We start from the raw sequence: 26892 nt of genomic DNA, 5'->3' as shown, positions 1-26892 counted from the left end.
CTCACACAGATGTTTCTCTCCCTCGCTCCCTCCCCCGCCCTTCCGTCCGTCTCTTCCACTCCCTCTGAAAAGCAATGGAAAAAATATTTTCAGGTGAGAATTAAGAAGAAAAAAAATGACAGGCTATACCAGCAAGGAGTTTACAATATAGTTAGAGGATAAGACATAACTACATAAAAATAAACTATATAGGGCATATTATACACAAGAACGCTCCAAAGCCTCCATTTAAATTGCCTTTGTTGGAATTCTGTTAGTGGTTAGTTAGATGCATAAGCAAGTTCACAGAGCTCATGTATTTCATATGTACATGAATATTACAGTAAAATATTTTTCATTCAAAATAATTCTCCGGTTGTTTTTATGAGAAAGTGTATCCTAGTCTCCATGCGGAACAAGAACACACCCTCCAGCCAGGACCAGCAGTGATGGCCCGGCCTTGCCCCAGCTCGCACCAGACCACATCGCCTCTAGTGCTGACTGGTGGTGAAGGAGACATCTGACTGCAGAGTGACACAGCTGTGGGGCTTGGATGGACATTTGGGGGTGACCACCCTTTGGACATGTTTTAAAACTACATAGACAGGAAGGAGGAGAAGGCAATTTCTAAGTTACCAAAAGCCCGAAGAGTAGGCTTCTATTCCCGCAGCGCAGCAGCCCATGTGTCCTGACGTACTCCCCTGCTGAAAACAACTAAAAATGCTGAAAGCATTTAAAAATCTCTAAAAAGTATCCATGAAATGCCAAGAAAGGAAGGCCCACTCAGAAGACAAAAAACGAGTCAGAGCTGGAACCCAGAAAGTTAACTGACACAGAGCTAACCTTTGCCTTGAGCGTATTTGCCAAACACTGTGAACAGAAACGTGGGTTTTCACTGTTTTGAAGTGTGGGAGGACAGGGCCAAACCACAGGCCTGCCAGGGAGCAGTGCACGAGGAGACGGCCGCCCGGCCCCTGGGACCAAGGTCCTCAAAGGTGCACCTCTAGTTTAAGGCTGAGTAAAAATCAATCCCCATCTTTTCCCTCCACTGCCAGGAAAACTGACTGTGACAAAACATACTGCTTCACGGGAATTTGAAGCCACAAGTTTTACAAAACCTGTAGCTGATAATTATTTTAAATAACTTTTTAAAAAACGATCCTAGATTTGGTAGTTTTCTCAAGCAACTGGTGGAATGAAACAATCTTCTCTAAAGGGGTATGACTTTGCTCAGAGCTGCACAGAGTCCCCACCTGTAAATACCAAAAACCACAAGCTCCTGGTCAGAGCTCACAGAAAGCATAAGGTAGAAACAACAAATGAAATTAGACACATAAAGACTTCAGATATAGAATGACCAGACATACACTGCAAAATATCACATGTAAAGAACGGAAAGAGTATGCTGAGGGTGTGAATACAGAGAAAGGAACCATGAAAAGGCACACGCATGTTGAAAAAGATTTAAATAGAATTTCTAGAAATAAAAATATAACAATTAAAAATCATATTCGATGAACTGAACATACTTGATAAAGTATTAGCTCTGGCTGAAAACAGGATTTTTGAACTGGATGATAAATGAAAACATGTCACCTAAATGCAACAGAGAAAAGAAAAGGGCAGGAAACACAACAGAAGCTAAGAAACAGGAATGACCGACGGGGAAGGAGAGCCCATGTCCAGTCGGAGTCCTGATGGGAAGAGCCGGGAGCACGACAAGTGTTTGGAGAGCTAATGAGTAAAAACTTACAGAAGAGAAGAGAGATAATAATAAAAATATCCATGACCTTAAGCAGAACAAGTAAAGTCCATGCCCTGAAATATCACAGTGAAATAGGAACTGCCAAGGACAGAAAACACCTTTAAAGGCAGATCACCTCCAAAGAAACACTGGCTTTCTAGCTGGCTACCTAAGAACAGCAACGGAAACCAGAAGACAGCGAGTGGGTGTCTCTAACGTGCTGGGGACAAACCCTGCAAAATAAAAATATTTTAAAATAAACATCAACAGTCCCTTTCTAAACAAGTCTCTAAAATAGTACTTTAGATAAAAGGGAAGAGATCAGAGATCACAGGTGAAGGGCCTGCTATTCAAGGTGAAACAAAAAGCAGCAGAAATGATAAGTTATTGGCTGAATATAAGCATTTATTGTATAAAGCTAGACCAGTGTCTTGTGGGATGGAAAAAACAGGAAAAATATACACAAACAGCACACATGTCAGGAGGGGAGGGATAGACAGAAAAGCGTTCCAAGATCTTTGAGTTGGTTAGGAGGAGGGGGAACAATAACTTTGGGCTGTGATAAAAATTTTAAGATAATCCCTAAAAAATTATAATAAGACATATAACTTTGAAACTAACAGAAGAAAAAAAATGAAGAAAATTTCAAAAGAAGGCAATAAAAAAATTAAGAAATAGTGTCCTAAATCACTCGCAGGTCAAAGAGGTCCTCACCATGGAAATCAGAAACCATTCTATGGGACAATAACTCCTTCGGATCAAACGTGTGGATTTCAGACGAGCTGGGCGTGAAGGAGGGGCCAGAGCAATGGCTCCCTCAAGGGAGACAGGAGGGAAGGGGCGCACCCAGGAGGCCTGGAGACGGTGTCTCCTCCGTTTACTTAAACTCACTGACCTGTGGGCATCCATCATGTGTTGTGTCTATTACACCTATTTTATAATTTTTATATCTATTCGACTTTTAATGAAAAATTACAATGAATGAAATGGAAACCCAGCCTAAGAGTGTGGCCTAGGTTATAAACATGAGCTCCTGCCCGTAGGGTTGTGGCCACTGATTCCACAGTGGGGGGCTGTGCACAGGCTTCTCCAGGATTGGGCTGGAATCACTGGGAACAGAACTGAGGACAGTATATCTAGTTGGGGACAGACTTCGAGGAGCAGGTTCTCCTCTTGTGCTGAGCATCCAGGATGAGCATAGGTAATAGAAATAACTGAGGAGACAGGCAGTTGGAGCCATTAGTAAACCGTTACCAAGAAATTCAGTTTATCTTTTCATTCCATTTACAAAGAAAATGAAGGAGTGTGCTGTGATTTTTGAATAGGATTTTAGGAAAATTGTATAGGTGCAATGAAGTTCTTTGCCACGGCTCTTGTGTACCCACCCTGAGGGCCACACCTGGTTAATGTGGGAGACTGGAGGCCCAGGTTGCCCGGGCTCCTGCCCTGTGGCCCACCCTCCCAGTTTATCAAAACTCCCAGTTTAGTGAGTGTTCCGGGTCATGAATGGGTCACCTGCTGGCCTCAGAAAGACAGAAGGAGAAAAAGAAAAGCCCATCATTGCTGGGCTGCCTCTCCCTCGGCTACAGTTACCCACTCCATCAGCATGGTGACAGCTGGCCCCACAGCTAGAAGAGCGACACCTCAGGTCAAGGTGAGTCAAGCCTGCCATCTGGTCCTGTGAGAGGCTCCAAATGCCACTTCCCGGAGAGTTTTCTTTGTATTTCTGCACCCAAATGAGAGTCAGGCTCTCACTCTCAGACACACTGACTGGATAGGGCCCCACATCCAGAGCGGCCATGACGCCAGGAAGCACTCACAGCGCAGGAAAACGTACTTTATAAACCTTGAAGGGCCCCCAACTGAAAGGTGTGCGCTGGGAGGCAGGTGTTGTCCCCTCGACTCTAGGAAAGGACGTGAGCCACGAGGAGGCAGTGGAGAGGCCGGGTCCGTGAGGGACTCGCCCAAAGCTAGGGGCAGAGAAGGTTGGGGTAAGAATTCAGGTGCTTGTCCTTCAAACACACTTTGCTTTCTATTAAATAGATGCCAGAGTTCTGGTGAAAAACACAGCAGGAAGAACTGTGCTGGAAGAGAAACTGTTCATCCTTAAAGGAAAGAACGGAGTGGCTGCCAAGGATGAGGCGACGGGATGCTCGTTAACAGCCAGGACGCAAACCCACTGCAATCCAGGTGGCGAAGGGCGTGCACACGGAAATGCCTGAAGCACCCTGGGGTGGAAGATTGCCAGGGCTGTGAAGCGTAACATACTTCTCATGAGGCCAGCGATGTGGGGATAAAGGTTAAATTTTTCAACAAAATACTTTCAATTTTGTATTTATAATTCCCACAGAGAGTTATTTTGCAAAGAGCCATGTAGATTTTTTGAAGTTAGAGATAGCTCACAGAGGAGCAGTCCGTCTCAAAGTAAGGGGATGCGGGGGCTCTGAAATCACAGAAGAAAAATGATACTGAAATGAAAATTGCTGTTTCACTAAGTCGTCAAAAGGTGGCCAAGTTCAGCTCGTGCACCTGCACTCAGGCTCCCTGGGTTGAAATTTTGGTTCTGCTCCCAGGTGGCCTTAGGCAAATCTTATCTCAGTTTCCTTGTCAGTAAAAAAGGGATATGTATGGGACCAATCTCACGGAGTTTTATAAGGATCAGTTAACATATGTAAATACAGGAGCATACCATGTATTAAGTGTTTTGTAGGCATCAGATATTATTGCTACTTATTTTTTTCAAAAAATAAAATTTCATTTTTTAAAAGATCATCCAATTTTTTATAGTTTATTTGGATTTGGGTTCCTTTAGTGCTCATGCTTTGGAGAAAGGAAATTGTTTGGCTATGCAAAGTCTTCAGGCTCTTGGTAGCTTTCCCAGCATGAAGCCATGTGATGATGGAATTATCCCATAAATGATTTTCCAGATCCACATTAAATTAATGAATAGAAATTTTTATCAGAGATTGAAATATATATGACCAGTGAAGACATTTTCAGGAAGAAAGATGTGAGTTTTATTTGCATAAAATAAAACCTGAGACTCGCCTACGTGGTTTAACCAGCTGTTGGGACAGTGAGCCCTAAGGTGGCGCAGGGACAGCGTCTGTCGCATTACAGATCAGACAGAAACACCAGGCCCCTATCCTCATCTTTGCTCCGAAACACACACAAAGCTCTTTATTTATTTTATACCTGAAATGCCATAGGTACCCGGGGGGGCTCTGGACCGCGGACCACAGACCACACTCCTGGCCAACAATAGCAGTCCACCGTGTGGCCAGGTTGCCGCCAGGGCCGCTGCGTCTTGGCAGGAGCCTCACACTGGCCTGGGAACAAGTGGGGACTTGTGTTTCCTCAAGTGGCAGCCACTGTGATGGATGCCTGCTCGGTACCTACACAGTTAGGGACCAAGCGCCCACACGGCAGCTACTTCAACACGGTGACCACCAAGCACAGCCCAGCAGCTGGAGGCTCTGCAGACAAGGGGCATTTTGCTATTCTGGTGTGATCTTAGGGAGGAAAGTGTCCATAAAGAAAAGATAGCACATTCAATTTTTTGCTTGCCTACCTCTTGGCTGCCAAGCAGCCCACTTGCACACACATGCGGAGTCCTACAAGGCTCCTGCTTAGCTCCTGTGGCCAGAAAGATTCCATCAGACCCCCGGCCCTGATTTCACCAGGCTGACTTAGAAAGTGAGTAGTGGAGAGTTCCAGGACCCTATACTTTCTGCAGGAGTTCTGTTAAGGGGTGAAGTGCTGCAGAGAAATGTGTTTGGCCTGTCAATCGCCCCCTTTGTGGAAAACGTTGTTGTTTCTGTGCCACCACACCCACTGTTTTGGGAGCTCCTCAAGCAGAGCTCTCACTTTCTCCTTTCTCTAACGGGGAGGGTAGAAAGCTGAGACATGCTGATAATTCCATTCTTTGCTTTTAGCTAATGAAGGAATATTTGCAAGTATAGAACTAACAATAATACAGAAAATTTTTTTTAAATGAGTGAATCAAAATAGGCAAGTGAAGCACATTAGCTTTTTACACAACCTATTACTGGCAAAAAATAATTCTTTTCTACTCTTTCCTTTGTGCTTGGCTTTAATAGCTAACTTAGAGTCTTAGAATATAAAATAACATGTGCTCTATTTGCAAACTCCTGAATGGCAGCTAACCGTTTACTGAGTATCTGTTATATACTGTAGTTCATACTTTTGAAGGTTACCAAGAAACAGAATAAACTTTTCTCAAAGACAACCTCATTGGGAAAATACAACAAGTATATTCATCAGTTTGTGAGAAATCCCAGAGCAACATTCTTGCCCACAGGACAAATTTACTGAAATTAGACAAGTTGGAGAATTCATTCTATCCTTCCCACTCTTATAGGATAAAGATATATTAGACCTTGACCAAAGGAAAGAGAGGAGTTGGATTGGTTATCTTACTTTTATAAGGTCACAATGAGGCAGGTAGCAACTAATGTGGTCCCCTTTTGAAGACTTAAAAAGTCAGAAGTTCAGTGATTTGTCCAAATTCAAATGGCAACTCCCAGGAACCTGCGGGAGTTAGACACAAGCTTTGACCCTCCAGTCGCTGTGGTTTACATGAGGTGACTGGTGTCCTGGCTTTTTGGAGAACGAACAGACAACTACACTGAAAACAAGATGTTTTAATATGGTGGAGTGCTGATTTTGTGAGAGAAATGCATATTCCGATCTGCTTGAGGAAATAAGCTTGAGCCTCAGGTTTAAAGAACTGAGATTACAACTGCTGTGTTTTCTCCTGGGATAAGTCTCCTAATCTCGACCTTATTTGGGCTGAATAATTCCAGAGGGACCAGGAGGTGCAGGCAGCAACTGCGTTTGCAGAGTGATCCTGACCTGGAAGGGAGGCCCTGGGCTGTCGCTTGTGAGTACAGTGGATTTTCCCATTACAATTAACATTTTAATTGCTGTAAATTAAACTTTCTTTTTAGTGGTAGTAAACTTAAAAAATTAAGTACTGTATTGTCATTTTTTTCATATTGACTATGTATTCAATCTCTTTCATCCTTTACTCTGCCTCACAAAGCCATTTGTCTTGCCTTGAAATCAAAATGGGGAAATGGTGTACATTATTTTAAAAATTCACATAAACTTGCAAGACCCCACAGGGGTAAGAGTCCACATGGGCTACGTGGGAGTTTGGCAGCCTGGCCCCAGGGCAATCGATTTCCACCATGCTACGCAGAACCCCCTCTCGTAATTCATTTGGAGCAAGTGAGTTTGGAAAACACTTCCCCAAATGAATCAGTAGAATTGGGACTAGAATAATGATGCAATTTTTAAAAATAATTTTTTAAAAATTTATCTTTATTGTTGAAAGTATTACAGAGTCCCCCTTTTTCCCACACTGATCCCCTCCCCCCGGTACCTCTCCCCCCAGACCTTCACCTCACTATTATCTGTGTCCATGGGTTATGCATAGAGGCATATAAATTCTTATGTTAATCTCTCCCCTCCCCTGCCTTCCCTCTGAGATTCCTCAGTCTGTCCCATGCTTCTGTGTCTCTGGATCTATTTTATTCATTAGTTTATTGTGTTCATTAGGCTCCACGTATGAGTAAGATCATGTAACACTTGTCTTTCCCTGACTGGCTTATTTCAGTCAGCATAATTCTCTCCAGGTCCCACCATCCTGTCTCAGAGAGTAAGAGATCCTTCTTTTTTACAGCTGCTAGTATTCCATGGTGTAAATGTCCGAGAAGATACTTGATATGATTTCAATCTTCTTGAACTTGTAGAGACTTGTTTTGTGTCCTAACATGTGGTCTATCTTTGAGAATGTCCCATGTGCACTTGAGGAGAATGTATATTCTGAAACTTTGGGGTGAAATGTTCTGTAAATGTCAATTAAATCCATCTGATCTAGTGCATCATTTAGAGTCACCATTTCCTTGTTGATTTTTTGTCTGGAAGATCTATCCAGTAAAGTTAGTGGGGTATTAAAGTCCCCTACTGTGACTGTATTGCTCTCTATCTCTCCTTGAAAGTCCTCCAGAAGTTTCTGGGATTTTTTTGTCAGCCTATTTGAGTCTTTTTTTTTTTTTTTTTTAATATATCTTTATTGATTTCAGAGAGAGGAAAGGAGAGGGAGAGAGATAGAAACATCAATGATGAGAGAGTCATTGATCGAGCCCACAACCTGGGCATGTGCCCTGACCGGGAATCGAACCCTGATCGCCTGGATCCTAGGTCGATGCTCAGCCACTGAGCCACGCCCAGCTGGGCCTATTTGAGTCTTTTGTTCTGAGGTGGGTCTCTTGTAGACAGCATATATTTGGGTCTTGTTTTCTTACCCATTCATCTACCCTATGTCTTTTAAGTGGAGCACTTAATCCATTTATATTTGAGGTTCTTATTGATAGGTACTTATCTACAGACATTTTAATTCTTTATGCCTATGTTTCTTTCTCTATTTCTACTTCTAATTACAAAGTCCCTTTAACATTTCCTGCAATGCTGGTTTGGTGGTGATAAACTCCTTTAGCCTTTTTTTGTCTGGAAAGCTCTTTATTTCACCATCTATTTTGAATGATAGCCTTGCTGGATAGAGTAGTCTTGGTTTCAGATCCTTGTTTTGCATTACCTTGAATACTTCATGCCATTCCCTTCTGGCCTGTAGTGTTTCTGATAAGAAGTCAGCTGTCAGCCTTATGGGAGCTCCTTTGTAGGTAACAGATTGCTTTTCTCTTGCTGCCTTTAAGATTGAATGGTGCAATTTTTATGTTTCAATCAGATGAGTAGTTCTCGTTCTGGGAAGATACTACCACATATCCCAGAACACACCAACCATGTAAATCCACAGTGAAAGTCTCTACAGAAGCATATTCCTGAAACTGATGTGTAATGGAAACAAAATAATTGGTAACATGACAGTCACATAATCAACTTTGTGTTTTAAAAAAATGGCCTCCATGCCCTGGCCAGTGTGGCTCAGTTGGTTGAGAGACATCCTGGTTCGATAGTTAGGGCACATGCCCAGGTTTCAGACTCCACCTCAATGGGGGTGCATGCAGGAGGCAACAGATTGATGTTTCTCTCTCTCTCTCCCTCTTCCCGTCTCTCTAAAAACCAATAAAAACATATTTTAAAAAGGGGGCCTCCATTTTCTGACTGATAATATCATCACAATAAACAATATTAAGAAATGACTGTTAGTTTTTACTGTGGTTATGCTAAAAAGGAGTTCATATCTTTCAGGGAAACATTCTGAAATACTTACAGATGTAATTAGTTGAGGTCTGAGATTTGGGGACAGAGGTGGGGAGAAAGGGAGGGGATAAATTAGGCAAGATCAGCTATAGACTGTCAACATCCAGGCTGAATGAAAGTACTTCGATTTCTTACGCAGCCCCCTCTCCTTCTGAACACATTTGAAACTATTCATAATAAAAAAAATTTTAAGATTCTGTTTTGAGGATGGTGAGCAAAAAGGGATGGTTCTTGATGAACTCTGAGAAGTGGCTAGAAACCATCCTAAAATTACTTTAAATCTGCCTCCTGCCTGGTCCTGACAGCCAACAAAACTGGGGGCTGGCCTCCCTAACATGAGCCGGAGCCTGGACAGTGAGGCCACTGCCCACACGAGTCTGTGCTGTGCCTTCTAGCTACTGACATAGCCCTGCATATTTCAAAATACATCAATGTACATCGAAAATAGGCTTAATGGGAGTTTTATGTACTCTTAGCTTTCCAATAACAGTTCTATAAGCACACACACTACATACATCTTCTTTCACGTTGCTAGAAAATCAGTTTCTACCCAGCCTAGTCTGAAGAAAGTTAATCAACTTCTTTAATCTCCTCTGAATGTACTAGAAAGAGACAACTGAAACGCTGGAGACTAATTCAACCGTCACTCCTACTGTTTTCACGTTGGAGAGGTGATGGCTAACCACCGAATTCTCCCTGGGCTTGGAGGAGCGATCATTCAGGCGGGAACACCCCCATCGCACTGTCTTCTCCAGGGAGGGGGGCTTGTCTCCTAACAGATAATTAAAAACTCGGCAATGCACTTCCTAGGATTTCTCTTTCTCTCTTTCCTCTTATAAAAGAAACTTTAGCTTAAAGATTAGATTTTTCTTCCTTTTTCTAAAGCTGGGTGTAGCAACTGGCGTCGGCTGCATTGAAATCAGGAGAGCCCGTTGGAAAGCCCTGTGGAGGCGACCTTGTTAATATGCAGCAAATGAAAGGGTTTCCTTTCACCCTGTACAACTCCAGTGTGTCAGTCGCAGGGGCTCATTGGCATAAATCTTGGCCGCGACCCCTGAGGTAAACTGGATTTACATTACTTTCTGACAAGAATTAAATGGAGGCCTTGTGGGTGTATGAACAGCCTTCGAGGCTGCAACAGATGGGCACGAATGTGCTCCCTAGGAAAACCGTCAGTGACATCTGTGTCCTCCAAAGTCTGGTGGTCTCAACCAATTACAGGGGAGGGGGCTGGGCGGCCGCCCGGCGCAGCCAAACCAGGCCCAAGTGTGTCAGGAGCCGCTGGGCGCCCGCCGCAGCCGGTTAGCTCCTCATTGTCCTCATTCAGATGGAGTGTGGCGTGCACGCTGTTTGTACACCCCAGTGAGGATAATATGATTTTTCTCATTTGACCGGAGGAGCCAGCCCCCTGGCAGCTGATATCATATTTCAGGGCAGTGTCCTGGAGACCGGCGTTTGCTTCTGCGTCTCGCAGGCCGGCTGCTGGGGCTGCTGTCTGCCCGCTTACGGGGGGGTACAAAGATGTGAACTCAAGACAAAACAGAGATCTTTCCCCAAAACGTTCTTCCTCTAAATCCACTTCTTTCCTCCTCCAAAGAGGTGTGTCCTGTTTTCACAAGGAATTCTTTTTTTAAAAAATTTTATTTATTTATTTCTATTTTAATCCTCCCCCACAGATATTTCTTCCATTGCTTTTCAGAGAGAGTGGAAAGGGGAGAGAGAGGGAAACATCGATGTGAGAGACACATCGATCGCTCGCCTCCTGCACGCGCCCCAGCCAGGGGGGGGATCGAGCCTGCAACCCAGGTAACGTGCCCTTGGCCAGAATCAAACCCGGGACCCTTCAGTCTGCGGGCACTGCTCTAACCGCTGAGCCACACTGGCTGGGGCTCACAAGGAATTCTGAATCAGTTTTCTGGTTAAAAACGAGTTAAGAGAGCCCTGGCCAGTGTCCTCAGTGGTTAGAGCACCGCCTGTGAGCCAAAGTCTCAGGTTTCATTCCTGGCCCAGGGCTCGCAGGTTCGATCCCGTGTGCGCGAGACAATGCGTCAGTGCATCTCTCTCACATCGACGCCTCTCTCTCTACCCCTCCCTCCCTTCCACTCTCCTCATATCCTCCAGTGAGGATTAACAAAACAAAACAAGAAAAGTTAAATTACACCAGCGATCTTTAAGGAAGTGACAGAGGGTTGGTTCCTTGAAGAGACAGCAGGAGGAACCCTTCTGTCGGCAGGTGTCAGAGTTGCCATCAGGCCCCGTGTAGACCGTGAAGGCATGAACCCAGGACAAGCCGGGAGCCCCCAGCCCACATGCGCCGCCCCCTTCCACACGCTCTCAACCCAAGGGACCGGGGCCGACTGAGCTGGAGCCAAGTGCTGGCGCGAGGAGACAGTATCTGCTTGCTGAGCAGCAGAGGAAGGAGGCGACGGCCTCCTGGCGTTCCAGGTCCTGTGCCTTCCAGCCCTGACATCAAGAACAGAGGCTTTGTTTCCAAAGTGCCCAAGTCTGGCTCAACCATGTGCTGGACATGAGGCATGAGCAACTTCTGTGTGTCTCAGTTTCCTAATCTGTGAAATAAAACTAGTAGCATGTGCCTCTTACTAAGACTGAAATAACGTACCCGGGGAAAGGGCTTCCGACGTTGCTCTGAGGGTCATTTTCGCCATCACTTTATGGGGAGGGTGAGGAGGCCGAGGATGGAGCCCGGAACCTCTACACTAGTTTTTCAAAATGGAAACACTATGTTCCACTAGTTTGTGGAAATTCAGAAAACTAACTTTTCAAAAGAAACTTTTTTTTGCTTTTAGGAACCTAAGGTTATACTTTAAATTTTTGAAATTTTGATTTGCTATAGTGAACTTGCTAATTATCAAAAGCATCTGGGTATCTAAATTATAAAATAGTCTGCCAAGAGGCTAATAAAATAATATATTTAGACCCCAAAAAACAATCAAGCCATATTTTTAACCCTTTTTTCTAGCTGCAGAAATGGAAGCAGGTCGGTTATTATATGTGAAGTTTCAGAAGGTTGGATGTAAACTTCTACCCCTTTGTCCTAGGTGTTCAAACCACAAGTCACATAACAACCGTTCAGAACAGCAGCCGCAAAAGGGGGCCTGTGGACCTTCTAACCCAGAGCAGCGGCCGCTGCGGGGGCTCCCCTGGCTGTGTTTCGAGTAAGTTTTCCCGCATGGACTCTCAGCCTCTATTTTCTGCTCCATACGACTTTCTGAGACCCAGGCGTGAGCACAGGGTAAGGCTGCTTCTCTGGGAAGCCTAGTCACTAGTCCACTAGGAGGCCCCCCCTCCTCAGTCCCTTTGTTACTGTGGACTCAGTGAACACAACTGCAGGCACTTTTTTTTTTTTTTTTTTTTTTTTTTTTTTTTTACAAATCAAGCAGCCTCTCTCTTTCTTGGGCTGCAATACCAAATATAACTTTGTCTTCTCCCATTGGTGCCGGTATCTTCATGCTGAGCTGGCCTCTGCCTGCGGGACCCAGAGGAGAACCGCCCTGGACAAAAGCCCCTGCTGTTCCCTGTTGTACAGCCTTAGAAGTGGCCGCTTGGCTGCGCTTCCCCACACTCCTGAGGCTTTCCCAACCCCATCTCACACATCACCACTGGAATAATTGAGGAGAAGATCAATAAATTTAAAAGCTCTTTAAGGAAAGACATAATGAATTCGGTACAGCACATATTTTTAGATCAAAGATGCCTTTGAAGTGACAAAACCCTGATCCACAAACCAGGGAAGCACTTCCTTTCCACCAGCACTGCTGACTGTCAAATAAAATGGAAATTAAGGAAATTATCTTTATCTGAAAATGGCCAAAAGAAGCCATCACCTCATGACAGCCTTGTCACCAGCAACAATTGGAGAAATTGTGGGGAAGGCCAGGCTAATGAGCGCAGGGCGCAGGAGTGGGCTTGCTGTTTGCCCTGATCGGGCCCTGCAGCGGCTTGTGTGCACAGGACCGCTTCGTGGAAGCCGGCAGAGCCCACGGGAGCACTCTGTCCTGAATATGTATTATTTCAGGAAGAGACAAACCTTTCAACTCGGAGATAGAAACACACACACACCACCGACCGACAAAACCCAGAGAACCGAAGCTTAGCGAGTGCCGCGAGACGCTGGCCACTGAGTTGGAAACCTTGGAAATCGAGGCACTGGCCCAGCTTCATGTGTGATAGGATCTTCACTTCCTGCCACGGAGGTGAAATCTGAAGGGGATTTCACTCCTCGGGAACCACAGGTATGGATCCCAAGATGCAAATCATATGCCATATAGTGAGCTCACCTTCCCAATGTCAAATATGCTTGGAGATTCTAAACATGGGAGAGTAACATTCCTATTAGCTAAATACACATGCAGTTTAAGAAACTGATCAGGCCTCACGTTGGCTTCCTATGAGGTATTAAAAACACGATATGGAAAATTAGGAGGAGGGTACAGGATTTTCTAATATTGAGCAGAAGGTCATTGTGCAGAAAAAAGTGAAAATCACAAATAAGAAATTTTAAAGTGAAATGGAGGGAAACTCACTCTGAGCACCCTTTGTAACCCCTAAAATAGTGTTTAAAAATCCACATTATACGTATATTCTTTTCTACAAAGATGAATTATTTCACATCAATCCCTGGCCATAGATCTAGGAAGGTACTTTTGAATGATTGAGCTTTGGTTTTTCTACTGACTTTGAAATTTAATTTAATTTCAACGAAATTTAATTTAGTTAAAATATAAATATATATGTGTATATATTTAAATTAATTTTTTATAGAAGCAGATACATAAGGAGGTAAGTATAAGATTGTTTCTTTTCTAGTCTTTCTTCTGCTATGACAGAGTTTGGTTTTCCCGCTGTGTAAGAGACAAAGCTTAGTTTTGAGGATTTTTGATATTCTGCAATGTTTGCTGTGGCCGGCTACGTTTCATTAGCATAACTCTGCTCCACAGGAGGCCGCTGAAAGCTCCCCGCCAGCTCGCTAATCCTCTTTAAAGAGCTCCAGGCTCCATCCCCTGTGGCTGCAGCACTTTGAAGACCATGAACAGAGACCTCTTGTGTGTTGTCTGCACCCAGCCTGACAAGCGCCGCTTTCTGGGCTGTGAAACCCTTGTTTTCATCGAGGGGAATTACGAGGAGGCTGGGGTGCACTTCGGCTGTGGAGCGGGACTGCACTTGAAGAGGAAATCTTAGGCTGATTTCACTTTTTCCTAAGTGTCTGCCCACAGCCTTTTCAGCTGAGATTAAAATGAACTATATCCCAGTATTTTTGTTCCTTTGATTTGGATCAAGTGCTCACCACATGTCTGTCAGGGAATCTAAGCCCTGTTCATCAGGGAAAGAGACTCAGTGAAGTCACAGGTCTCTCTCCTTTACCCGAATTTTCACAGGACAATGCTGAGTTTAGACACAGTGATTCACTAGGAGCTCATTTTCCACAGACGCAGATGACTCCACTGAAAACATCCAGCTAAGCAGCAGTGGGCGATCCAGTAAACAGTTTCAATAAAATGTAAAAAAATCCCACAACAGTGAAAATCACACAACAGTGTGGAAAGTGTATACAGGATTTTTTTGTCAAAAACGAAGGCTGACAAGTTCTACTGACAACACACCCTCACTAAAGCCTACGTTATATTTTAAAGGGAAGTGCTATGCTATAAACAAAACTGACTTTATTTGTTTTTCATATTTTATGATAATTTGTAAATAATTTGAAATAATTATTTCATAAAACTTGCTATTGAAGATGTTCTTTTTACTTCTTGATGGTATTTTACGTAAAGCCCCACATGGTAAATTCTCCTGGGATTAAAGCAGGAGAGACTTTGATGTTCCTGCCAGTGGATACCTTTCTCATTAGGTTCTACATGAGCCTCTACTCACAGGAAACTCGAGCCAGATTTTGCTGTCAGTTCCACGGTGCCCTTCATTCGGACAATCTTGTGCAGACCATCTTGTAGTAATAGTTCTAGACACATCTATGTGTCTCAAATAAATGATTTCAGATATTTTTGAGGGTATGTGCAAGTCACAATGCATCTCACAATCGTGTCCTTATTGGACGCGGCAGTTTTCTTCACACACATCTGCCAGAAAAGCTTCATGATGCAACAAAAATAACTTGGGTTTTGCAGTTGAATAGGCTTGGATTTGTTGCACACCTTCTGTGTGGCAGGTGACTGAGCTCTGAGGCAGGTGACCAATTATTTCTCTTGCTGCAGGCCACTTTGGCACTTTCCTACACTAAAAGGAACCTCTGCTGTGGGTTTTCATGCTGTGCCCTTTCATCTTGGCAACACCTAAGTGCAGCCATCCAGACACTGGCAGATACAGGTCCTGGGTGGCGACCTTCCCCCAGGTCCGCACCCTTTAAAAGTTATTAGAGCACCTCTTCTGTGCGAATTTCCTTTTTTCTCTCACAGCGTCTCCCCACACTTCTCACTTAAACAAGGTAGGGAAAGGTGTAGAGAGTTGGGTATATTTACGATTGTGTTTGATATTTGTACTCAAAATCTGTCTTCCTTGAAAAAACACACCACGAAAATACTTAAGGATAAAAAATGTCATAACGTGGCTTATTAATTTTAAAGTGCAAGCCCTTCAACTCTTATCCAAAATAAATAGGTTGCTGCTGAACATTTATTAAAATTAATAATATAGTAGGAAAAAAATTGTCTGATCATGATGCATAAAAAAGCTCTAAATTATTAACAAGAAGTTAACCTTTATAATCTGTCTGCTTGGAAACGTCAACGGCCCTCACAATTTGTTTCCCAGTGCATACCTGTCCCTAGACCACAGCTGCACAAAGACGACCTGCTAATCTATTCAATAAAAACAGAGAGGTGTGAACTGTGCTTTCACCCTAAGAAGTAGAAACAAGAAACAAACGGAGCCTTAGAGAAGCAGGAGGAATGAATGAGTACATGCTGAAAAACAGTGATTTATAAAATAGTAGATAAATCAAAGTGGTGGTTATTTGAAAAGGCCAATGAGTTGGCTTTCAGGAAAATCTAAGTGATGGAGGAAGAGAAAACCCTTTGAGAATGGGGCAAGTGAGGTAAATACCATCACGGTTAAGATTTTAGGATGCGAGACTATTATGAACAAACCCACCTTACGTATCTACTTCTAAAACATGTTAAACATTTCCCAGCTCTTAACACATCCTGTTGGCATTTTTATTGCTTATTAAAGGTGTTGGTGACTTTGGAGAGCACGCCTTACAAATAATAGATAATTTTTTCACTTATCCTCTGTCTTGATTAGGGCTTAGACCTTTCTTCAGTTTTAACAGTGTGTCAAAATTGTTCAAAGAATACGGCGCTCCTGCGGCTTAGCTCCTTTGACCCAGGAAGTCTGGTGTGCACAGGGTGTGGCAGATCTCGGGGCTCTGGGAAGGAGGGGCCTAGGACAGCCCCAGAACTGAGCAAAGCACACAGGCCTCTGACAAATGACTGTTTTCCTTAAGAAACATCTGGTTTTTTGCTGATGGGTCCATGAAGAGACTGAATGTCTGGCCCTGGGAAATGACCTGACTACAAGACCCAAGCTGCCCTTCCAAATTTGTCACTATTTGATGCTTTTACTAGCAATATCTTCTGTGGTCTTACTGAAGGCTAAATTGACCGCCATTGCTCTAAGGATGCCTTAGGTCACTCCCCAGGATTCATCGGTTGCACCACAACCCCAGATCAGCTGGCCATTTATGGTGAAGACGGCTACAGGGCCAGCAGGGGTGTCCTATGAGGTGGGTTACTCGTCTAGAGAAAATGGCATATGCTCCAAATTAATAACCAATATAGTGCTGCTTCAGCCAAGGACAGATCCCAGGCGTCCAGGAATTGCAGGGAGCAGGAACGGACCTCCCACCGCCCATCTTACTGAGAGCGCAGTGAGGAAGGAGGCATCTAGCCTCACCACCAGCTCCCAGAGGGGTCCCTGGCCTCTTCTTGCCCGTCTGTCCCGCACAGGTGCATACAGCAGCGCACTTCGGCTTCTGCAGTCCCGGCTACCCTCTGCTTCACTAGGGTGCGGGTGGTGGTGACCTGTACAGTTCAGTCCATGAGTAACATGTAGGGCAGGGCGAAAGTAGGTTTACAGTTGTGAGTATGGGGTTGATTCTTGTATTATTTACTAATTATCGTATTGTTTTCCATATGAACAACTGTAAACCTACTGCGCTCCACCCTGTAGGTAGCTTGTACAAAACTGTTATGAGATCTATTCTTTCTCTCATTTAAGTGTCCAAGCAATAACTTCTTCTGGGGTGAAGTTGCAGGTATAGGTGCACATGCTCAGAGAGCTGGGACCTGCTCTGGCTGCTGAGGGGACCTGCGTGTTCCCCGAGGTCAGGTTGCCAGGAAACTCGGGGCTTCTCCCCAGCTCCGCGCAGTGACCTGGCCCCCAGACACTGCAATCCTCCTTTCTTCTGAATGATTTCTGAGCAGTGTTTTTCATTGCAATTTTCCTACCCTGCTTTATGTACGTTTTAATACTGCATGTTACTTGATGCCTTTTAATATCACTGAAGTACATCTGCAAGTAAATGAAACAAACCTGCTCAGCCATGTGACCTGCTCACTCAACTGGTTTTCACTGAGCTCACCTTGACCCACAGGCCTGTAAGGTCATGTCAGATGCCCCATTGTCAACTCGTGGGCAACACTTTGGGGCAGTGAGTGGTTCCTTGACCTGGGCGGATTTCCCCTCACTCACACCCTTGGGGCCCACCTTTCACTGGCAGGTCCCTTGAAATCCAAGTCCACTCTCAGCTAGGATCTTAAAATCTTGAATTTTTGATAACATCTCTATTTACTTTATCTTAAATTAACTGCAACCTCTCAGAAGTTTTCAAAAGCCACCTGAAAACTAGAGTTGCCTGTGCTGAAAGCTGGGAACTTGGTTCTGCACTGAAGATGTGACGGGCATGGCCGGCAGGCAGTGCACCCGATGCAGCCATAATCCCAGAGAGATGTGTTGTCACCGGGATAGGAACGAACACATCACCTGATGCCATCCCCCTGAGAGTGCTGTCCACACCAAGCCCTCTGTCATTTTCTGCCCTTCAGGAGTGTTTGTGAGCTACAGATGCATGGCCTCATGCGTGCTTGGCTTATCTGCCTCTTTCCCCTAGGCTGACCTTTCCACCTTTCTGCCTGCTCTTCTTCCCAAGCACATATACTTGTTCTTTAGTTCATTCACTATTTTTCTAAGTATCTAGTATGTGCCAGACACAATCTGTTTAAGGATAAACGAGAATACAGTGGAGTTTGAACTCCAGAAGCACACAGTTGCGCGGAGGCTGCTGTGTAGATAGTACTTACAACCTTGTGCTAAACGACAGGACATAAGCACCACAGAAGTCCCCAGATGTCCCTTCACCTGACCCACAGCTGAGAGATGCTTTGGGGACAGGGACCCTGCTTTACAACTAAGTGAGTAGTCCCTCAGGATCATTGGTCTGTTGTGTTGGGGGAGTTGCTGGTCTTCACAACAGAAAGAACCACATGCTGGCCCAGGCTATGGCATGAGCAGACACAGCTCTGCAACACCACACTTATTTTCCCACGAGTCCCCATGTTGTATGTGGTTGTGATCTGGGATGGTAAAATGAGTATCCAAAGTAGACTTTTAAGGAAAAAAAAACCTGTTTCTCCAGTAGTGTACTAGATTATATAAAGTAGGACAGAGCTCCCTGAGGAGTTCCGAATGCCCAGCATGGAGTTCAGAAATCTGTCAGCCAGAGAACTGCCGCCAATAAAGGGTGGAAATTGGTCCCGAGAGTTGTCTGGGATGTACCCAGCAAATACCAGCAGTGGCAATGAATGAGCACAGGGGGACGTAATTATTTATGTAGTTCAAAAGATGTGGGTGGTTTAGATATGTACAGTGGGTTCGGTTAACTAATTAGTGTTACATACAGATATTTTGAGGGGTAACATTTCTGTACCCCTCCAAAGACTTACCAGAAATCTCTTTATGTTCCGTACGAGACACTCCCCACTGTGTCAGGACTCACGGCATGAACTCAGCCCAGACATCCCACCAGCAGCTGACGTAGCCTAATCTCTGCACAGTGTGCGTGGTTGAGGTGCACCCACTTGGACAGACAGAATGACGGTCCCTTTGGAAGAAGGAACAGGTGTGTCAGCCAAGAACCCTTGTGGCTGGGTGTCTGTACAGCCTTTAATAACGTGTCAAGCTCAACAAAAGGGGGCTTTCTTTCTGGGTCCTCCTCGCTTAGTCCCGTCCAAGGTCGCCATCTACAGGCCATACGGTTTCCGTCGCGTGTGCCCCTGCAGAAGACGGCCTGTGAGAACTCAGGCCTGCCTCCTACTTGGGAGTTTATGCCCATAACTATTGATCAATATCACAATCCATGGCTATTTACTGCACAACTACTGCCTTGTTAGATACTCACTGGTCTCTCTCTCTACCACACAGGGGTTTACCGTAAGAAGGTAACAGTGATGAAGACCTAGCAAGTATGTTTTAGTGCCACATTTTTTCAATCTCCCTCTGTTTAATGTAAAAACAACCAGACAAACAAACAAGCGTAATGTAAAGTGCTTTCCATTAATGCTTGTGGTGCACAGGCTGAGCGATCCTAATCGTGCCTGGGAGTGCTGAGCACTGAGCTTGGTGCCACTGGCCTAGGAGCTGACAGGCATCACCTAACTTAATACTCACAGCAAGTTAATGAGGTCTGTTACCCTCATTTTGTACATGAGAAATCCAAAGATGTAAGACGTTTGGCAGCTTAGCCAAGGACGTAGAGCCAGTCAGTAAGTTGGAGCGTTGGTTTTGGAAATCTGTCTCACTTCAAACCTGTGCTCTTGACAAACCCACCATACTGCCTCCAAGTATTTTATTTTTCTAATTTGCAAACCTAAGATGATTGCCTATCTCCTTTTTAGAGACTGCCCCTGCCCCCACCTTTGAGGTTCATACGTGTCCCCCCTGCAACTTTAGGAAGCAAGAAGGAACATCCCTTCTCCACTTGCCACACGACAGCGGGAGCAGCCCCAGAGCCTCAAAGCAGCCTCCTGCATCCCCTTAGTGAGCCGCGTTCCACAGTCCCTGGTGAAGCCGTCACTGCTCCTCTTCATCCTAGAGCTGAGGTTGGCCAGTGTCTCCTGGTCATGGTGGACCCTCCCATGGGCCTTAAATAAAGCCATGCTCAACCAACAATGCCCAAGGCCTGACCCTTTCTCCAAATGGATCCTCAAGTTGGAGTTTTCAATGTTTTACTCCAGAGGTTGCCTTTTAAGAAGACCATCAAGCATTATTTTTGGAGGTAATTTGTTTATTGTTGGTTGAATTTAAGTTTCTACTCTTTTCCTGTCCCCAGAAAGTGAGCACTTAGGCAAAATGGAGGCATGTCCACTTCTGGAATTCAGTGACTTCTGGGCAGCTCACCAAGATTTCTGGTTTGCATGAGGAACTTGGGGACAAAAAGGCTTTAAAGACTGATGATGGGGACCCTGAATTAAGAGATTTTCAGGTTTAATTTATTAAGAAACAGAACACACCCAAACTAGCTTTAGCATACAAGGGGAGTTATTGGAGGGACATAGGGACATCTCATGGAGGTAAGGACAGGACATGTACAGAGTCCACACAAGGGATCAAAGCCTGGGAATTTTCCCCTCCCCCCTTCTTTTGGTCCAGTCTGGTTTACTTACTCCAACAACTCAGTGCCTGCTATGTGGTAGCACCAGACTAGGCGGGAGTACTGAGGTGAACAGGACAGACGTGTCTGCTTACTCCTCTCTGTGGAACATCCTCTCACCCACTGACCATGGCTCGATGTGCCCTCCTGATCCCAGCCTCAGCCTCCTCAGTTCAAACACAAAGTGTAAGCACAACACATGGTTTGTTCCTCCAGCATCAGCTGTCCACCCTGGTCCAACCAGGCACAGCAACAATGACTCTGGTGGAGGGGATGGTCTGCATGGGACAAGCTCAGCAATCAGGGAAGAGGGACCGAATGTGTGAAAGGGGACATTGGTCAGGAGGCTATGACTGGTGAGGAAATGGTGATCTTCTCTACTGCAAAGACTGTCAACGACAGAAGGGCGATGGAACCCATCAGAGTCAGCTGGGGGACTTCTCAGTTCTTCCCAGCCTGGGAAGCACATACAGTGGGGGTGAAGAAACAAACAGTCTAAGGCGCTGTGAAAACTCAGGCAACCTTTTAGCCAGGGACTGGAGTCAGAGGAGGTCACGGGGCCAGCAGTCAGCTCACTGCCTGGACAGGTGGGGTTGGGAGATGCCAATGAAGGTGAGTGAAAGAGGAAGTGGGGCTCCCGTCTACACTGTGCTTTCAGGTGGCATCTGGGGTCCACTGAGGACACTGCTCCGTGGCAGCTGGGGCTCGCCTGATCACCCACACGAGCCCGACCCAGCTGAGGTGGGCAGGGAGGCAGTGTCCAACACTTCAGACCGGCAACGTGTCATATTGCTGCATAGCAACTATCCAAATACTCTTTGCCATGTTATATTCAGAAATCTGTACATTTTACCTTATCCACTTTATTTGTTGTTAAAGTAAATGATGAATATAAATGGCTGTTAAGGACTTAAGACAAGTTGTTCCTATTTTCACTTTCACTTAATACCCAATTTGGGGGTTGAACCCAAACTAATTTACTTGGGAAAGTAGTGGTAGACCACTTTCCATTCCCTCTAATTGTAATTAATGAATTAATTGTGAGGTTTTAAAATGTGTCTTTTGGAGAGGAAAACAAGATGGTGCGTAGGTAACACCTGCACCTGCCACCTCCCGCAACCACATCAAAATTACAACTAAAATACAGAACCACCATCACTCAGAGCCTCCTGAAATTAGCTGAACAGAAGCCCCACAACCAGGGAGCTGAAGCAGCACCAAGACCCGTAGGAGGGGCGCAGACGCGGGCGGATAGAGGCTGGATCAGGGAGACGCGGCCGCGGCCCACACCCGGTGCTGTGGGTTAAACCCGGAGGGGAATCTCCGCTGCGGAGTTTTCCCCGAGAAGGGAGGATCCCAGCCCCCCAGCAGGCCCCCAGCCCAGGGCTCCAGGCCCGGGGAGAGACGTCCCCACAACTCCGGGCTGTGAAACCAGCGGGGACTGTCCCTGAGGGTCACGGAGGCTGCGGGAGCCCCAGCAGCTCCTCTCAAAGGGCCCGGCGCGGACTCACTCAGACGCTCCCTCTGAGCCCAGCGCCAGGAGCAGCCTGAAAGGACCTGGGACACTCGGGGGGAACTAACCTGCCTGAGATCCGGGCGAGAGGCGGAGGGCGGCTTCCTCCCAGGCGGAAGGGCTGGCGGAGGCCATGGCTCCTGTGGCGAGTCCTCCCCGCACAGCCGGCAGGCAGGCCCCTATTTGAATCGCCAGCACCTGACTCGCACCTTTGGCCCCGCCCCGTGATTCCCGGAGGCCCCGCCCCTCCCCACCTGCAGACTCACCCAGGCCATTTCCAGGGGCTTTTCTGTGCAAGTGGCCTCTCGAGCCTCATGCTCAGGACTTTCCTAAAATCTCTCAAACAAGCAGCAGCAGGCCCCACGCGGCTTGATAAGTGGCCCCAGGCCTGGCACTAGTGGCAGCCTGCACTGGTTCATAGCTTGGCCTCTCCTGGGCACCTCGAAGCCCAGCACAAGCAGCAGCCAACTACGGTTTGCTGCGTAGCTCATGCTGGGTGGCCCTGGGCAAGGCACTGGCACAGGCTGACTTTGCACCTCCCGGGAGGCCCCAGAGACAGTGCGCCTGGTGGTTAGACTTGACCACACTATATTACAACCCTACCACATCCACGAGTGACACACTCAAGGGGCGCACTTGGTGAACATCAAAGCCCCACTGAAGTAAATCCTGCTCCATAGGAGTGTCTCCAGCACAGCAGCTCTCTGGCTATAGCTGCAGCTGGTCCTCACAGCTGATTGGCCGGGGGGTCAATTCCTCCCAGTGATTCCAACAGCAACCAAGGCTCAACTACAATAGGACAGTGCACACAGCCCACACAGGGGAGCACCTAGAAGGCCCAGCTCAGGTGACTGGGGAGGCTGAGCCACTGGGCCCTACAGGACACCTACTACACAAAGCCACTGTACCAATTCCAGGAGACATAGCAGCTCTACCTAATACACAGAAACAAACACCTGAAAGCAGCCAAAATGTAGAGGCAAAGAAAGATGTCACAAAGAAAAGAACAGAAGAAATCTCTAGAAGAGGAACTAAATGAAGTAGATCCAAGCAAGCTAACAGATAGAGAGTTCAGAATTTTGGTTATAAGGATGTTTAAGCAGACTATTAGGGAAATAACTGAGAAAATCGATGACATAATAAAGTACCAATTTGAAATGAAGGCTACAGGAACTGAAATGAAGAATAATTTACAGGGAATCAACAGCAGAGTAGAGGACGCTAAGAATCAAATCAGCAATTTGGAATATGAGCAAACAAAAAACACCCAACCAGAAGAGCAAAAAGAAAAAAAAGAATCTAGAAATATGAAAATAGTATAAGGAGCCTCTGGGACAACTTCAAGAGGCCCAACATTCGTATTATTGGGGTGCCAGAAAGGGAAGAAAGAGACCAAGGAATTGAAAACCTATTTGAAAAAATAATTACAGAAAACTTCCCCTACCTGGGGAAAGAAATCAACTTACAAGTCCAGGAAGCACAGAGGGTCCCAAACAAGAGGAACCCAAAGAGGCCCACAGCAAGACACATCATAATGAAAATGCCAAAGGTTAAAGACAAAGACAGAATCTTAAAAGCAGCAAGAGAAAAGCAATTAGTTACCTACAAGGGAGCACCCATACGACTGTCAGCTGGTTTCTCAACAGAAACCTTGCAGGCCACAGGGGAGTGGCAAGAAATATTCAAAGTGATGAAAAACATGGAACTACAACCAAGATTGCTCTACCCAGCAAAGCTATCATTTAGAATTGAAGGTCAGATAAAGAGCTTCTCAGACAAGGAAAAGCTAAAGGAGTTCATCACCACCAGACCAGCACTACAGGAAATGTTGAAGGGTCTTCTTTAAGAAGAAGCTAATGAGCAAAAGAATCTGACAAACTAAATAGATCCAGAGACATTGATGCAGGCAACAGACGATCATATTTCAGAGGAAAGAGGAAAGGGGAGTGGAGGGTGGGAAGAGGTTAACCAAAGAAGTTGTATGTATAACCCATGGACACAGTTAATAACAGGATGAAGGCCTGGGAAGGGGGTGGAAGGGAAGTGGAGGGGATCAACTGGGGAGGAAAATGGTACACCTGTAATACTCTCAACAATAAAGATAAATTTAAAAAGTTAAATAAATAAATAAATAAATAAATAGTGTCTTTTGCATTATAATATAGACTCCAGTGGGGCAGGGACCGTGTCTGCTCTGTTCCCATCTATGAACCTGGAGTGTTCCATATCTGGAATAATTCCTAGCACATAATTCCTAACAACAGAAATATTCGTAGTTGTTAAATGTTTACAAAAGGAGATATCGGCTGAATCTGGGAAACCTCTCTTACTTGTTTAATCCTACACATTTCTTACTGTATATTTGGTACGTTAGAAATACTTCCTTTTATTTCAATAATACCTGCACATTTCAAGGAAGGTAAGGTGCCTCTTACTGTCTCTGTGACTATTAAACTCTGTCTCTGTTCTTCAAGTGGCAAGGACAGGCTCACTTTCATTCACTCTCTAATAGCTAACCTTCAAACTGATGTAAGCTTTTCAGAAATTTCTTGGTGTCACTCTTCACCAATCTTAACAGAAATTCCCACAAATTTATTACCTTATTGCATTATAAGGCATCATCAGATCTTCTGAAAATTCTGTGACAGTGTTTATGTCATAGTCTCTGGCTCAGGAAATGAGTGAGTTAATTAGGATATCAGCCCCAACAAATGTTGTCATTCACATCATGGCCTTAATTGCCTTTCTGCAATTTTTAAAAAAAATACATTTTTATTGATTTCAGAGAGGGGAAGGGAGAGAGAGAAAGAAACACTGATTGGCTTCAGGAATTCGAGCCCACAAGCGGGGCATCAAACCCCCTGGTGCCTGGGACGATGCTCAACCACTGAGCAACACTGGCCACACCCTTTGTGCAATTTAAGGGCCTTGTAAATCTGTTCTTTCCATTGCCTCTCTGCTGCCCTCTTCTGGTGGCTGTTAGCAACACAAGCAAAACAGAACACTCCTGTATGTTTACTTATTAAAGAAAACGTTTTGTTTTCAGAACAAAAAAAGATCTAAATAAATTACAAGACCTACTAATGACCACAGGAAATGGAAAACTTCTGTGAAACACTGATTGGTTGGCGTGGTTCAGTGGTTCAGCGTTGACCCACGAGCCAGGAGATCGCAGTCCGATTCCCAGGCAGGGCACAGGCCCGGGCTGCGGGCTCCATCCCCAGCACCGGGCGTGCAGGAGGCAGCCGGTCAGTGACTCTCATCATTGACGTTTCTCTCTCCCTCTCCCTTCCTCTCTCTGAAATCAACAAAAAACCAAAACCGGAACAAACAACAACCAACCAAAAGACATTGAAATAGACAATAATGCCTGTCTTCTTGGATCTGACATGCTCGTATAAGTCAGAGTGATTCAGAACTAGACATTTATGTTTATTCCATGAGTTTCAGTCTAAGCCTTAAGCAAAAACTCTAAGGTGTAGAAATTTATTCACAAATTATTAAAATAGTTTTGACTTCTGTGTAAATAATTTTGAAAATCAGATCTAACTTGGACTCACATTAGGCATTTATCACTGCAAGAACTCACCAATTAGCCTACATCCTACTGATTTTATGGGTTAATGAATCAGATTTCTGAGATAAGAATGTGTGCGTGAACATGCAAACACCTGTTTGTTTGTTTATCTGTACCTAGTGTCTTCTTAGGGATTATATAGTGTTTATGCCCTTTTTCTAGGTTAACATAATAATCGTTAATTACTCACTACAGTAGAACGTTATTGAAAATGTAGTGATTTAAAAGATTCACTTCTTAAAGGAAAAAAAAGTGATGCATATTACGCACCCTCCTCCCCTCCATTCAGAGAGACCGGGGGTGACACAGGCAGAAAGGAGCCGTGGTGTTTACTCTGCGATAATTCCCCTGCTCTGTGGTTGTTATTTCAAAAATGGTTATTTCTGCATCCTCCAATTCTGACAGCTCATGAGGAAATGTGAAGCAGGACAGGCCTAATGAACGTCTGATAAAACATTCTTTATCAAATATTTTGTATATCTATAATTAAGAATTTCAACAGATCGTATTATCAATTAATCTCTGTAATCAAGGACCAGTGAAGCTGAAAAATACCACAGGGGTTCAGAGAACGCCCACCTCACAAACACATTAATGCAGTATTCCCAAAACTTGAGCCAGTCACACATGCGCGTCGCAGTTTTTGCCGTATCTGCAGAGTAGCTATAGTAAAACATATTTAATCACTTCCTTCACAGCAGCAGTAAATCAGCTCACTCTCTTTTTATGTAACACCTTTCAGAGCAGTAATATCCATGAAGTCACAGATTTTATATACTAATTATAATTTTAATTCACATTAAACTAAGCACATAACTAGAATTTTCAAAGTCTGGAGTGAGCCCCCTGAAATCAGTAGTGTGTATATCACACTTATTATGCCAGTTTTTTGTACCCACATCAACCAAGTTTTGACATTTAAAGGCTGATACTCACTTTTGTTTTGGAGAAGATGAGAAACACTCTGAAAAGAGTTAATTCAGCACAGCCTCTCTGAAATGTTCTGTTTCTCATAAATAGCGTCAGTTTCAGGAAGCAGGAATTTGAAAGAAAACAGGCTGTCGCTGTCTCACTTGATTGTGTAACTTTCTGCAGTTTTGCACCAAAAGCCACACCCCTTTAGGGATCACTTGGTGGAGGGTGTTCTG

At 44.9% G+C, this 26892-nt stretch overlaps 1 long non-coding RNA gene across 1 annotated transcript; it reads right to left on the bottom strand.

Moving 5' to 3' along the window:
- Window positions 1-43: 43 nt before the first annotated feature.
- LOC148093164 (uncharacterized) lies at window positions 44-26699 on the bottom strand. Its single transcript, XR_015714357.1, has 3 exons — window positions 26681-26699; window positions 18949-19106; window positions 44-64 (listed from the first exon to the last, which is right to left on the bottom strand). It is a non-coding gene; the product is annotated as an uncharacterized LOC148093164 (long non-coding RNA).
- Window positions 26700-26892: the final 193 nt, after the last annotated feature.

The sequence above is a fragment of the Miniopterus natalensis genome, chromosome 4, assembly GCF_054644295.1.
Source record: "Miniopterus natalensis isolate mMinNat1 chromosome 4, mMinNat1.hap1, whole genome shotgun sequence".
In the NCBI taxonomy this organism is placed as follows: domain Eukaryota; kingdom Metazoa; phylum Chordata; class Mammalia; order Chiroptera; family Miniopteridae; genus Miniopterus; species Miniopterus natalensis.
The sequence above is the reverse complement of the archived record's forward strand: the minus strand, read 5'-3'. Positions and strand labels throughout refer to the sequence as shown.